We start from the raw sequence: 13,151 nt of genomic DNA on the forward strand, positions 1-13,151 counted from the left end.
TCTTCTCACTATACCATGAGTCCTCATTAGTTTCTGTGACACAGTTTTCCATGTCCACATTATTTTTTCCCCATAAGTACCAGTGCACTCCTTGGACTGTTCATCTGTTATCCCTTACTCTCATTATACAACTGACTCTTTTCCTTTTCTAATCTAATTTCCTAGATGATATCTTTCATGTTTTTCCCCCACATAAGACATGGTTGGCAATATAATGCAGCCTAGTCATTTCTATCATATATCTCTCCATTGCCTTTTAGGTAACCCATGATTTTTAAGCTTTGAAGATTATGTTTAATGATTTGTACCAACATATGACTCCTGGAAGAATATTAGTGTTAAAATGGGTCTTGTGATTTTACGTAACTTAGCAGCTTAGAATCATGGAAAGAACTACACATTCATTCTTCATTATGTACCCAGTGTTTCTATCTTTATCTTTATTCCACCTCATCTCCACTATGGTAGCAGCTTCCTAATTCATTATCCTGCTTCCAACCTTTCTTCTGTCCAATCAAATCTCCCACTGGCTACCAATATAATCTTCCGAAGGCACTACTCAAGTCATCTCCCCGCTCAAAAACCTTCAGCAACTCCCTAAAGCACGTAAAATAAAATACAAGCCCTCAGCCTGTCATCTTGATAAGCCTCTCCAAAGTAAGGTAGGCTCTGGATAATACTCTTTCTATTCCAACAGATTTTTAAAATTATGAAAATGATTTTAAATAATCTAGAAGATTTTTAATACTCTAGAATTCCTACTTTGCAATCTAATGTATTTAAATAAATTTTATTGATATATTTTGGTTTTGTATCGCCTATATAACCAGGCATCAAACCTATTGTTTTTAAATTAATATTTCATTCACTAAGATAGATCTGAACTATATTTTGTTTTGTTCTTGTTTTTTACTTTTGCTCCCTTATTTTACCCTGAGGAGGATAGTGATACACCACCTGATGGGTGGTAGTGTCAGTGAAAAAAAATCTGATAAAACTTTTATATGCCTCAAGCATCTTGCTAGGATTTATCTACTGAGTAGTAGAATGATTGTGAGCCTCTGAGAATGGAGGGAGTTCCCACACCAAGAGTTCTGCCTACTGAATAAACCATAAATCCTCCAAGCATCAAGGAAGTCATGTCACTTAATGGCACTGTCAGAGTACAGTTGCATGGTCTTCTTTGCCAGCTAAAATAAAGAAGTGCTGTTTCTTAAAAATACAGAACACCTATTATTATGTGTTTTATTACAGAATTGGACCAGTCACAGATAAAACAGAATTTGTTAGCAGCATACAACACATAAAACGGAAATATTTGGTAAAAGCTTGGTCAGTGCAAAATCTTACATGGATGTTAACTCTCTCCCCTGATGCGAGATTTACCAAGAAGTGCCACTGCTATCAATATACTATTTTTTCTCATAGCATTCATTCTTGCGAAGAATGACAAAAACTATTAAATACCTTGAAAATCTGAATCAGCTGCAATCATTCTTTCACTACTGTATGTCAAGCCATGAAGCTAATCATACATTTATCAACAGGGAGATTTATTTTTTAAATGTTGCTACCTTCTTTTCTAAAGGATTCTAATATTTACATTTGACTCATACTACATGGGTCATTTCAAACAACAAAAAAAATTAAGTTGGTAGAGTTTACAGAGCTTCAAAGTAGAGAATACTTAATCCTGGGATAATGAACATCTGCTGAAGCAATCTGTCCAACTTGAAACACTCCTTCTGATTTTTTTATAAGAAGTGGGAAAAGAATCATTGTGTAACTTCAATTTTTTTAATCTGCTCTTGGGACTAGAAACGAATGGTTATTTCTATGTGCTGGAAAATATGAAAGAGTGCTTCTTTTTTCTCTCTTTTTATAAGGCGTAAGTCAAGTTTTATTTGAATCAAGGTACTGAGGTTTTCTTCTCTCATTAAAATGATATTAGAGAAATGAAGGGCTTGAAGGTGCTTGTTATACTTCTAAATACATTGCAGCATTTCTAATTCTGAATGAGAATTACTTGGGAGCAAACTCATGTTGAAGTAAGAGAGCTAGTTCTCAAATTGGGAAAGTCACTATGAAAAATCTCAGCAGTTACCTGGTAAGGGACAAAGTAAGGATGTTTTAGAGAATGCTCTATTATTTGAATTGGAGAAGGCATCAAATGGTTTAAAATCACCTGAAAGTTAACAACCAATATATCCCTAAGGATGATGATTATGCAGAATGAAGTTATGCTATAGTAAAAGGTTTGGGGGTCCACTAACGCCCAAAAGGATTGTGAATAGATTTCAGGAGGTCTGTGAACTTGGTTGGTGGGGAGGGGTTGGCATAGAAATACAATATCATCTTTTATCTTTTCATTAACCTCTAAATGAAAGGTAGCATTTTCTTCTGTTATTCTAAGGGGTTCATCAACTTCATTGGACTGTTAAAGGGTCTATGACATATAAAAAGACCCGCTGCTGTAGAACTTAACAGGGAGGCTTTTGATATACCTCCTTGACACTAGTTTCTCTGGGGAAAGCCAGAGAGGGGACATTCAAAGTATTTAAGTTCATTAGATTACCTTAAGAAGTTACTGAATAGGCAGACTTTAGAAAAACCTGGAAAGACTTACATGAACTGATGCTAAGTGAAGTGAGCAGAACCAGAAAAAGAACTATGGAATCTTAATGCAGATCGAAGCATACTATTTGCTCTCTTTTTTGTTTGTTTCTTTTTTCTTGTGGTTCCTACCATTGGTTCTAATTCTTCTTTACAACATGACTAATGTGAAAATATATTTACTATGAATGTATGTGTAGAGCTTATATCACATTGCACACCATCTTGGAGTGGGGGAGGGGAAGAAAATTTGGAACTCAAAATCTTATAGAAGTGAATGTTGAAAACTAAAAATAAATATTTTTTTTTAAAAAAGAAGTTACTGAATAATAATAGTTCCCTATTATCAGGGACTATAGGCTATGCTAGAAGGTGTCCCATTAATTTCTTTGCTAGAAGTAAGGCTTCTAGTCCCCAGTGACAACACTGAAGACAATGAATCATACTTGAAATAAAGAAGAGAAAGTGTTTTTCAGCTTTCCCATTGATTCATAAGAACCCAAATATATACCAGGCTCTTAGAAAATGTTTTTGGAGGAAAGAGGGGCTTGGGGTCAGTCGGGGGAGCACTGATTAGTGTTAGCACTGAAGGATCTGATCTGTGACACTTACTTAGCCTTGTGACCCTGGGCAAGCCATTTAACCTTTATCTGCCTCAGTTTCCTCATCTGGAAAATAAGGATAAGAATAGCATCAACTTCCCAGGATTGTTGTGAGGTTCAAATGGGATAATATCTGTAGAGCATTTTGCAAACCTCAAAGCTCTGTATAAGTGCTAGTTATCATTACTTTCTGTTTGTCACACAAAGAATGGGTAAATGGATGTTTTGACTTAAAGTATATACATTATTTGCAAATAGTTCCAAGATATGTTCTTGATTTCCTGATTAGGACCAGAACTGCTTTTCATTTTGTTTTTATAACTCCAGAACTTGCACATAGTACTTAATCATCCTTCACGGACTGGTTGGGTCATCGATTTTATGAAACTGGGGAAATACTTAAGAAGATGAACATTTTTGGTTACCAAATCACAGGCACTTTGTCACTTGTTCTATGTTTTACTTACTATTTAAAATCTCTGTCATTCTTAGATAAAATAAAAGAAAAAAAACTTAGAGGAAGATGCTTAAAGGGAAAAAAACCAAACCTTTCTTCTGAGTATGCTGCTGTCAGAATCTTTTGGATGACGGTCAAACCCTTCTGTAATTTCCTGCACCACTTTTAGCTTCCTTTTGCACCACTTATTCCAAGTATGCTCATGGAATGTAGAGGAGATGCCAAATATTATTCTGAGTGTCATACTTTAATATAGCACCAGCTAAGCTTGCTCCAAATATCTTAAATCAGAGTTCAGGAATGAAGGTGGAAATATACCCGTGCTCATATGTTTGTATTGCATCTTATTAGAAAGTTCTGTATTGGAGATCGATTTAGCTCTTGATCAATTTTTTATCAGTGGAGGGTGGAGGAGAAAGGGTTATTTGTCTTTTTTTATACTTTAGTCATAGCTAGCAACAGCTGGAAGTGGGAGGTGAGGAAGAAACATTTTTATCACCCATTGTTATCACACAGGTTTCACTGAGATGAGATAAATGGAAGCCTAGCCCAGCAGCTTCCCAGAAAGATTGCTGAATATGAACTTAGGCTGAGTGATGTTTTTTTTTAATCTTCTGTCCTTAACTCTTTAATATAGGATAATAGGAAAAGAGATTTAGAGTTGCAAAGGACTTTAGAGGTTATTTATTTTAATCTCCTCATTTTATAGATATGAAAACTGAGGCCCAGAGAAGTAAAATTAGCTTGCCCAAGGTTACACAGATTGCAAGCGGTAGAGCTGAATTTAGACACAGATGCTCTGACTTCAAATCAATGTAACTCAATTCAACAAACATTTATTAAGCACCTACTACATGCAAGTCCCTGTGCTGAGTGCTGGTGATACAAAGATAAAAAGCAAAATCATTCCTGGACTCAAGGAGCCTGGAGCCTAATGGAAGGATAATAAAATTTCTGAAAGCAAATCTTGTTTATACTCATCTAACTGGTTTCCTGACAGGGTAGCTAGGTGGCACAGTGGACTGACTCTGGGTTTGGAATCAGGAAGACTCATCTTCATGAGGTCAAATTAAGCATCAGACACTCACTAGCTGTATGATCTTGGGCAAGTCACTTAACGCTGTTTGCCTCAGTTTCCTCATCTGTAAAATGAGCTGGAGAAGGAAATGGCCAACCACTCCAGTATCTTTGCCAAGAAAACCCCAAATGGAATCAGAAAGAGTCCAATGCAACTGAAACAACTGAACAACCACAACAAAACCTTCTGACAGCCCAAGTTTTGGTCACAGTCACAATACAGTTTCCTCAGTCATTTATCAGTGTTAATGGACCTATAACTAATAATCCTACAACTGCTGGCTACTTGGTACTATTTTTTTTCAATTTGCAACTGAAATACAATTGCTGCTATACTTTACTCTCTTGTCTTCATGAAAACTTTAGAGATAGGGAATGGGACACAAAATCATAGAGCTAGAAATAGCATTATAGACCTAGAGTTGGAAAGCACCTTAGAGATAACCTAGCTCAACCTTTTCCTCAACAAATGAAGAAACTAAGACCCACAGACAAAAAAAGACTTACCCAGGGTCACATAGGCAGTAAGTGGCAGGGCCAAGATCTGACTGTGGACCCTCTGATTCTAATTGCCCTCTAGATTGCCTTCCCTAACCTGGATGGAAATGTACCCCTTCCCTGAGCACTTTTGGCATTTATTTGACTTAGTTCAGGTGCCACCTCCTAGACCTTTCCTGATCACTCCATTTGCTAACACTCCTAAACAGCATTTATTTACCATGTAAACAGTACTCTGTATTGGTCTATGTATCCTCCCAATAGAATGTAAGGTTCACGAGGGCAAGGCCTTATTTTATTTTATTTTTTATCTCCATTTCCTAGCAGTGTCTTAAGTGTATCAGGTTGATTACTAAAAACTTGTTGAACTGAATTAAGTTACCACCTACCGCTCACATGAAATGTAATAAAGGGTCTGTTCTGTAGTTTTGTAGAATGTTGGCATAATTATTCTTCCAAACAAACTATAAATTCCTAAAAAGTAGTGTCTTAGTAACAGCTCACTTTTGCCTAGTACTTTAAGGTAAACAAAGTTCTTTTCTTAAAACTATGCCACAGGTAGTGTAAGTATCATTTTCTCTAGGAAACAAAGGCCAGAGTTTCAAAGCTAGCAAGTGTCAGATTCAAACGGCTTTATCCTGACTCCATGGCCAGTGTTTTTTTTCATTGCCTTATTGACTTTTCTATGCAATACAACATTGACTTTTCTGTGGGACACCTAGCACATAGTAGGTGCTCAACAAATATCTTTCTAATAAATGAAGTCATCTCCTTAGTTACTACAAATGACCAAAGTCAATTGTCCTATTCAATATTTATTAAGCACCCACTATATTTTACCAGTTAGATTCTTCACAGCTACACTGACAGGCTCTAATATCTGAATAACATTCATACATACTATAGTCTGATATGTTTTCAATTTGCAAAGCATTTTTTACTTGCTGTATCTCATTTTATCTCTACAACAATCATGTGAGGAAGATAGGGCAGGAATGATTATAATCTCAATTTTGCAAAAGAGGTAAACTTAGGTTCAGAGAGTTTAAGTGATTTGTCCATGGTCACACCGCAGGTTAGTGACAGGTTATGAGAACCCAGACATCTTGACTTTCAGTATAATGCTCTTCCCACTTTACCTAGCTGCATCCTTTATTTGTATAATTTTTCAGCTAGTAAAAAAAAACAACAACAACAAAACCATTTTATATCTTCCCAATACACCCTATTGCCTCTATAATTTAAGCAGATAACAATAAAGACTTTCCCATCACTGCAGGTCTTCAAGCAAAAGTTGGCTAAACCTTGATTGGGTCTATTGTAGGGAAGATTCTTATTCCACCTACATTAGGTTGGACTAGATAGCTTTAGAGACCTTTTCCAGCTCTGAGATTCTGTTGTTAATCTGTCATTCTTGAGGTCATCTGATACACCTTTTTTCTCCTTCCTCCCTCATCCTGCTCTAGGCAAGTGGAAGCCTAAATACCTCCTAAAAAATGGTTGCCTGTTCAGTTGTTTCAAAATCTTTTGTCCACTGATGACTATTGCTGAATGAGTGGGTTAATTCTCTAACAGCATACAATCCTTATTCTTGATCAGCCTTTATAGTAAAATGTCTTAAAACAAAGGATGGATTTCTTACTTATGGATTTTGTATCTAATTCAGGCCTCGACAAGCCATTCAGGAGCAAGACTTCTTTGGTTATGAATGTAATTTTGTCTCGGAGACTTAAAACCAAATAAAGGCAACAACATATGGTGTCTCTTATTTGTTCAGTGGACACAAACCATGTCTTTTTTCACTTGTTTTCTTCAGATTGTTTTTTCCTCCTTGTTGCATTGAGACGGAACAACTTTTTTAACTGCCTCACTGGATTAATTTCTCATTGGGCCACAAATATTTGAACAAAAATAAGGAAAGGTATTTAAAGGAGACTGCAACTTACTTTCCTACGTCTTCATCACAATCATCATAAAGCATAATTGAAATAATTCTGTGACCTTTATCATGAAGAAACGGAAGTGGGAGAAACATTTTAGGAATGTTTTCTTTGTCTCCAACTGTAACATACAAATACTGCAAGTAGCTAAAGAAGTTTCAACTCAGAATTTTACTAGATAAGCTAATTGTGGATAAGATTTCATACAAAGTGATAAAAACTGGTGGAAAGGAAGTCAAGGCTATTTTCAAGTAGGTTTACATCATGGGATTCTTTTTTCACTCTTCCAAGTTACTCATAATCAAAGTCTGTTGTAGATTATAGTTTACTGTATGGCATATGGTAGTTTCTCAGGCACTAATAACTAACTAGAGTTAATGGATAAATGAATTTTCATCAACTTCTTGCCTCTGGTTGAAAAAAAATAACTTATTCTTTGCCCATAATTCTTTTATAATTACTATAGTTAATCCATTAAATATCCCTAATTTGTCTTTAAAACTTCTGTTGGGAAATGAAAGATGTGGTACAAAATTGTCACACAGACAGACACATATGCACACTCAGTAGAGAGGTGTTAAAAGTGTAGAGATACACATTTTTAGACACGGCAAACATATTTGTTTTACTTGACTACATGTATTTGTTACAAAGTGGAGGGTTTATGGAGGGATGACTCAGTGGGTAGTATTAAAGATACAAAATAAAAGGATATCACTAAAACATTTAAAATTACATTCATAGAAGAAAAAAGTTTAGAAGAGGAGACAAACAGGAATTTTATTACTATCTTATTAAATTTAATATATGCTTTAAAAAGAAACGTATAACAGTAGTTCGTGGGTTTACATATATGATCTTTTATTTTTGTTCATTGTATGTTAAAAATGTTTGTGTTTGTTGATGACTGTCAGGTTCATAATTTAAAAATAGGAAATTTTTGAAAATCCATGACTCGGATCTGAAAAGAAAAGTAGAAAAAAGAAATGCAAAGAAAAGAAAGTATGAAGAAGATCCTTTGGGTGAATTATGGAATGTGAAAAGGGAAAGGATTTGATGTGAATGCTAATTGCATGTAACATCTAACACCTGCATTTTCAAAAGCAACCTACTTTTTATTCGATGGTCCTGTAGCTACAGTTTCCTGAGATGTCATGGCAAATCTTGGAAGACATTGCCATTGTTAGAATCATGGGATACTAAAGTGAAATAAGGCCTTTGAAATAGTATATTCATCTTCTTACCCTGTGTAGGAATCTAAGTGGTTTTCTAGCCTCTAATTAAATGCCAGCACTGACAGGGAGATCTTGACCTCATAAGGCAGCCCATTCTATTTGTTAGTAATAGTTTGTTACAAAATCCATGATTATATTGAGCTGAAAACTTCCTTCGTGTAATTTTTACCTATTGGTCCAAGTTATATCCTCTGCAGCTACAAAAAGTAATTCAACTCTCTATTTCAGATAAATCATCCAGATCTATAAAGATAGCTCTTGTTCCTTCCCTTAAACTTGCTCTTTTTCTAGGCCAAACATTCCTTCAGTTCTCCCTCATATGATAGAGTACTAGACCTCTCTTCTTCCTTGGATAGACTCAACTCTGTTAATATTGCTATTAAATCATAACACCCAGATTATTCTAGTTGTGTTATTAGCAAGTATTGTGTATAGTGAGACTATTATCTTCCTTGTTCTTATTCAAGGTTTGTAGGTGAATAAATGGCAAGCTTTGCCAAACCTGAAAACATTTTGAAGGCCAGAATGGATCTTAGACTTTGTTATCTATTTTCTTCAATAGATACATTAAACCTAAAGTTAGTTATTAAAATAGCCGTGCACGGCATATATTAACATAACTAAAATGACATTTTTCTCTTTCCAAGGAATTTGTAGGAACTTTAAAAAACTCTGCCCTGGTAGCATGTATGAAAAAGCTTATAATCCTGCTAGAATTTCAGATGCTTCAAAACAAGGAATAGTGTCTTTCAGTTACAATTAACATCATACTTTTCTATTTGTGTTCCTAGTTTTTTTTAAATATTGATTTAATCATATATCAATACTTTAGAGATCCATGAATTAATGAATAAGTAAATGAATGAGCATTTATTAAGTGCCTACTATGTGCCAAGACTGTGATAAGCATTAGGAATACAAATAGAAAACTAAGTTAGTCCTTGACTTCAAGATAACACTTTCATTGGGGGAAACAACATATGATTCAGATGCAGGTTGGATAAAAAGGCCCAAAAGTCCTAAGGGTGAAACTGTAGGACAAAAGACAAGAACCAGGAGTTCTTAGGGTGTTTTAGCAGGCCATATGGCAACACCTAGGGATGTGGAAGGCTGAAAGGGAGTAACAGTGGGGTAGATGGCAAGGCCCAGTAGACCTTAGGACATTAAGTCAGCACACACAGCAAGGTCTAGTGGTCCTTCGTCTTATCAGAAGGAGGCTGACTTCTTGGATCCATGGTTTCAATACGGTGACCTCAGTTGTAGTTCTTCATTTTACCAAGCTAAACAAATTCATCTTCTGCCATCTAACATTCTGGTGATAAGACTGTTAGAATTCAGCTAGGTCAGTCCTCAGACAACAAACATACAATCCATAGTCAGAACCAGCCTTTTAGCCTTTTCTGTTTGGGTGAGATTTGCCAGAGCTTACGATCCACTGGTGAAACCTTTCAAGAACTTAAGGTCCCCTCCATGCCATGATAAGGCCTAAGAGGAAGACTTAGTGGAGATTGATTGCATTAATCCATCAAAACACTCTTAATTTTCAATATCTCCAAATGATAGAATGGTTCGTTTAAATTCAGGTGACTATTAGCAACCAAAAAGTCTCTGTGGTAACCACTGAAAAAGTCTATAATTTTATGGGTCGGAAAAAAAAAGTAACATTCATTCTTTGGTAACTAGAAAATGCACAATGTTTAAAAACACCAGAACAAATGTGTTTGTTGGTTTGTTTTTAAACTAGCTCAAAAGATAATTCCTGTGGGGGGAAATTGCTTGGTGGATAAGTCTGTTAGGACGATGTCTCTCTGGAACAGAAGTTTATAATAATAATAATCTAATAAATCCTTTTAAATGCCTTCAAGTTATATTTCTCAGAATGCTTTTTAGTTGTTCTTAATCTGGCTCCCTAAGCTAAATATTTTTAATATTTTGATAACTTTATTCCAATATAGTTGATTTCCTTCCCATAATCTTATATATTTTATTTTATCCATTTAAAAACTCCACAGGTTTCACCAGAAATTTAAGGAGTCCATGATCCCCCCAAAATAGTTAAGAACCCTTGCTTTGTACAGATTAAGAATGCCACAAATTTAGGTAGGAAAACAACAACAAAAAAAGATGATTTGCTCATCTTTGTTAGGTTAATTTTTTGAATTAATGCAAAGGTAAGAATCCCAATTTTTAAATTAGTTCTTGTTCTTGTCTTGTTCAGGCTGACTGCCTTCTAATATTTTCATCTATTGCACTCCATATTGTTCATATCACCAGTTCAAGTTCCTGGTCATGTTGTGGAATAGCCTAGCTTCCCTTGCTTAGTACATTTCAAACATTGTTAAATTACCCATTGTAGACCATTAGATAGTTGTCTATTATGACCTGTATTCATAGATGGAACTCTTTTCCATAAATATTCTGTCTTAATAAGTTTGACAGGAAAATGAATCTAGAATCCTGTCATTTTTTGAAAACCAAAGTGACTACTATAAATACATGCATATATGTATATAGGGCTTTGTTGCTAAAAGGGATTTACATATATTATCTTATTTGATTATTACAATTCTCTGAGGTGATTGGTACAGGTATTGTTATTACTATTGTAGACATGAGAAAAGTGAGGTCCAGAAAAATCAGGTTACCGACACCAAGGCAGATGCCTGGTAAGTGACAGAGGGAGGACGCAAATTTAAGTCCTCTGATTTCAAGTCAGAAGGCTTTCTGCTACAACACGCTTTCTAGTTTTACAAAATTAGACTGCAGTCTTTTCTCTGTTTTATATTTAATTCTCTTTCCCTCCTTTTCAATCCTCCTCCCCATTAACATGTTTAGACCTTTGGAATGGGAAATTTGTCTTGTTTTGTTTTTAGCTCAGCCATACAAGTAAAAATGTAAAAATACTTTTTTGTTATTTGTTCTGTTATGTACTTGAAAAGGGGAAGAGGGTTAAATTTCTATTTACCTTAATTGTAATAATGGAAGAAAAAAACAAAACTATAAAAGAAATATATATATATAAACACACATAACATATATGTACATATACATATAATGTGTGTGTATGCATGTGTATGATGACAATCCCCTAAACTTCCATTAGCATGAGTGATGGGGAAAACAATGAGAAAGGGCCCCCCACTTAGTTGGGTGGTAGCTGAAGTTGTATTCAGAACATGATGATAATGGTTGTAGATAGCATTGTAATGGGGAGGCAATCCATATTCAAGTAGGAAGAAGCAAAACTGATGACTCTTTAAGGGTGGCCACGTGACAGCTGGTCCTTTACAGGCTGAATGGTTGAAAAAATAGCTAGAGGAAAATTAGATATATGCAAATACCTGGCCTCATCTGCTCCATAGCTACACTTGTCACAGGTTACCAGTTGATTAGAATGACTTTTTCTGAAAAAGGAAGAGGCACTTCTAACTCCTCTTTCTGTTTAATTTCCTTTTTCCATTAAAACGATTCCATGCTGTCATGTTATTCCTAGCTTGTCATCTTTCAGAAGAATACATGTTCCTCTACTTTCCACCTTTTCAAATGTACAGTGTCTGGCACACAGTAATCACTTAATAAATGCTTGTTAACTGTTGACTGACATGTTCCATTCTTTTAGGAACTTGATAGGTTTCCATCAACTTTGATAAGATAATTTCTAATCAATTCAAACATTTGTTAAATACCTGATATGTTAGAGAGCACTGTGCTAAGTGCTACGGGATATTACAAAACTCAGATAAGACATGATCCCTGCCTGAATGGAGCTTACAGGCTAATAGAAATGTGACCTAGACATACACAACTAGAATACATCAGATTTTCAACAGAGAGTTAGCAGGCACTAGGGATAGAATACTAGATTTATATAGAATAAATAAAATACTCATTTGAATCCCTTCAAATATTTACCAGCTATGTGACCATGAGCAAGTCATTTAACGTCTTTGGGACTCTGTTTTCTCATCTATAAGGTGAGGATATCAATAGCACCTACCCTGCAGGATTACTATGAGAATCATATTAGATAAAGTAGGTAAAGTGTTTTGCAAACCTCACCTATTGTTATCACCATCATTAGAGAGGTACAAAAAAAGTGTTACGTGAGGCCCATTTGGGTAAAATAACATTATTGACTAAAGAGAGTGAAGATTAGGGAAGACTTCCAGGGAAGATGGAATTTGAGTTTAGCTTTAAAGGATGGGCCAGAACACACCAGGCAAAGAATGAGAGGAAGAACATCTCAGATATAGGCAATAATAAAAACAAAGGTGAGAGAGTCCATGTACTTTGGGTAAATAACTGAGTATGTATAGAGAGGGCATTAATATGAAATGAGTTTAAAGAGGGAGGTTGGCACCAGATTTTGCAAAGCTTTGAAAGCCCAATTCACCTTCTGGAGAAACTTATTAAATAGCAAAGAGTTTGAATTTTACTGGGTAATAAGAACCCCCAAAAATCTCAGAGGAGAGTGAAATCATTAGGGTTATATATTTAAATTTTAAAAATTTAATTTGGCAGTATATAAAAAATGGACTGAAATAAGAAAGGGTACACATAGGATGACCAGCTAGGAGGCTCTTACAATAGACTATGTGGTTGGTAAAGAGGACCTTTTCTGAGATGGCTTTGTTTTTGTCTTAGGATCCTTAGTGTCATGCACAATATCTAGAATTCAATAAATGCTTTTTCAACATATGAACAAAATCTCAGATATATTAGAGGTTGG

The sequence above is a fragment of the Trichosurus vulpecula genome, chromosome 2 (assembly GCF_011100635.1).
Source record: "Trichosurus vulpecula isolate mTriVul1 chromosome 2, mTriVul1.pri, whole genome shotgun sequence".
NCBI classification, from domain to species: Eukaryota; Metazoa; Chordata; class Mammalia; order Diprotodontia; family Phalangeridae; genus Trichosurus; species Trichosurus vulpecula.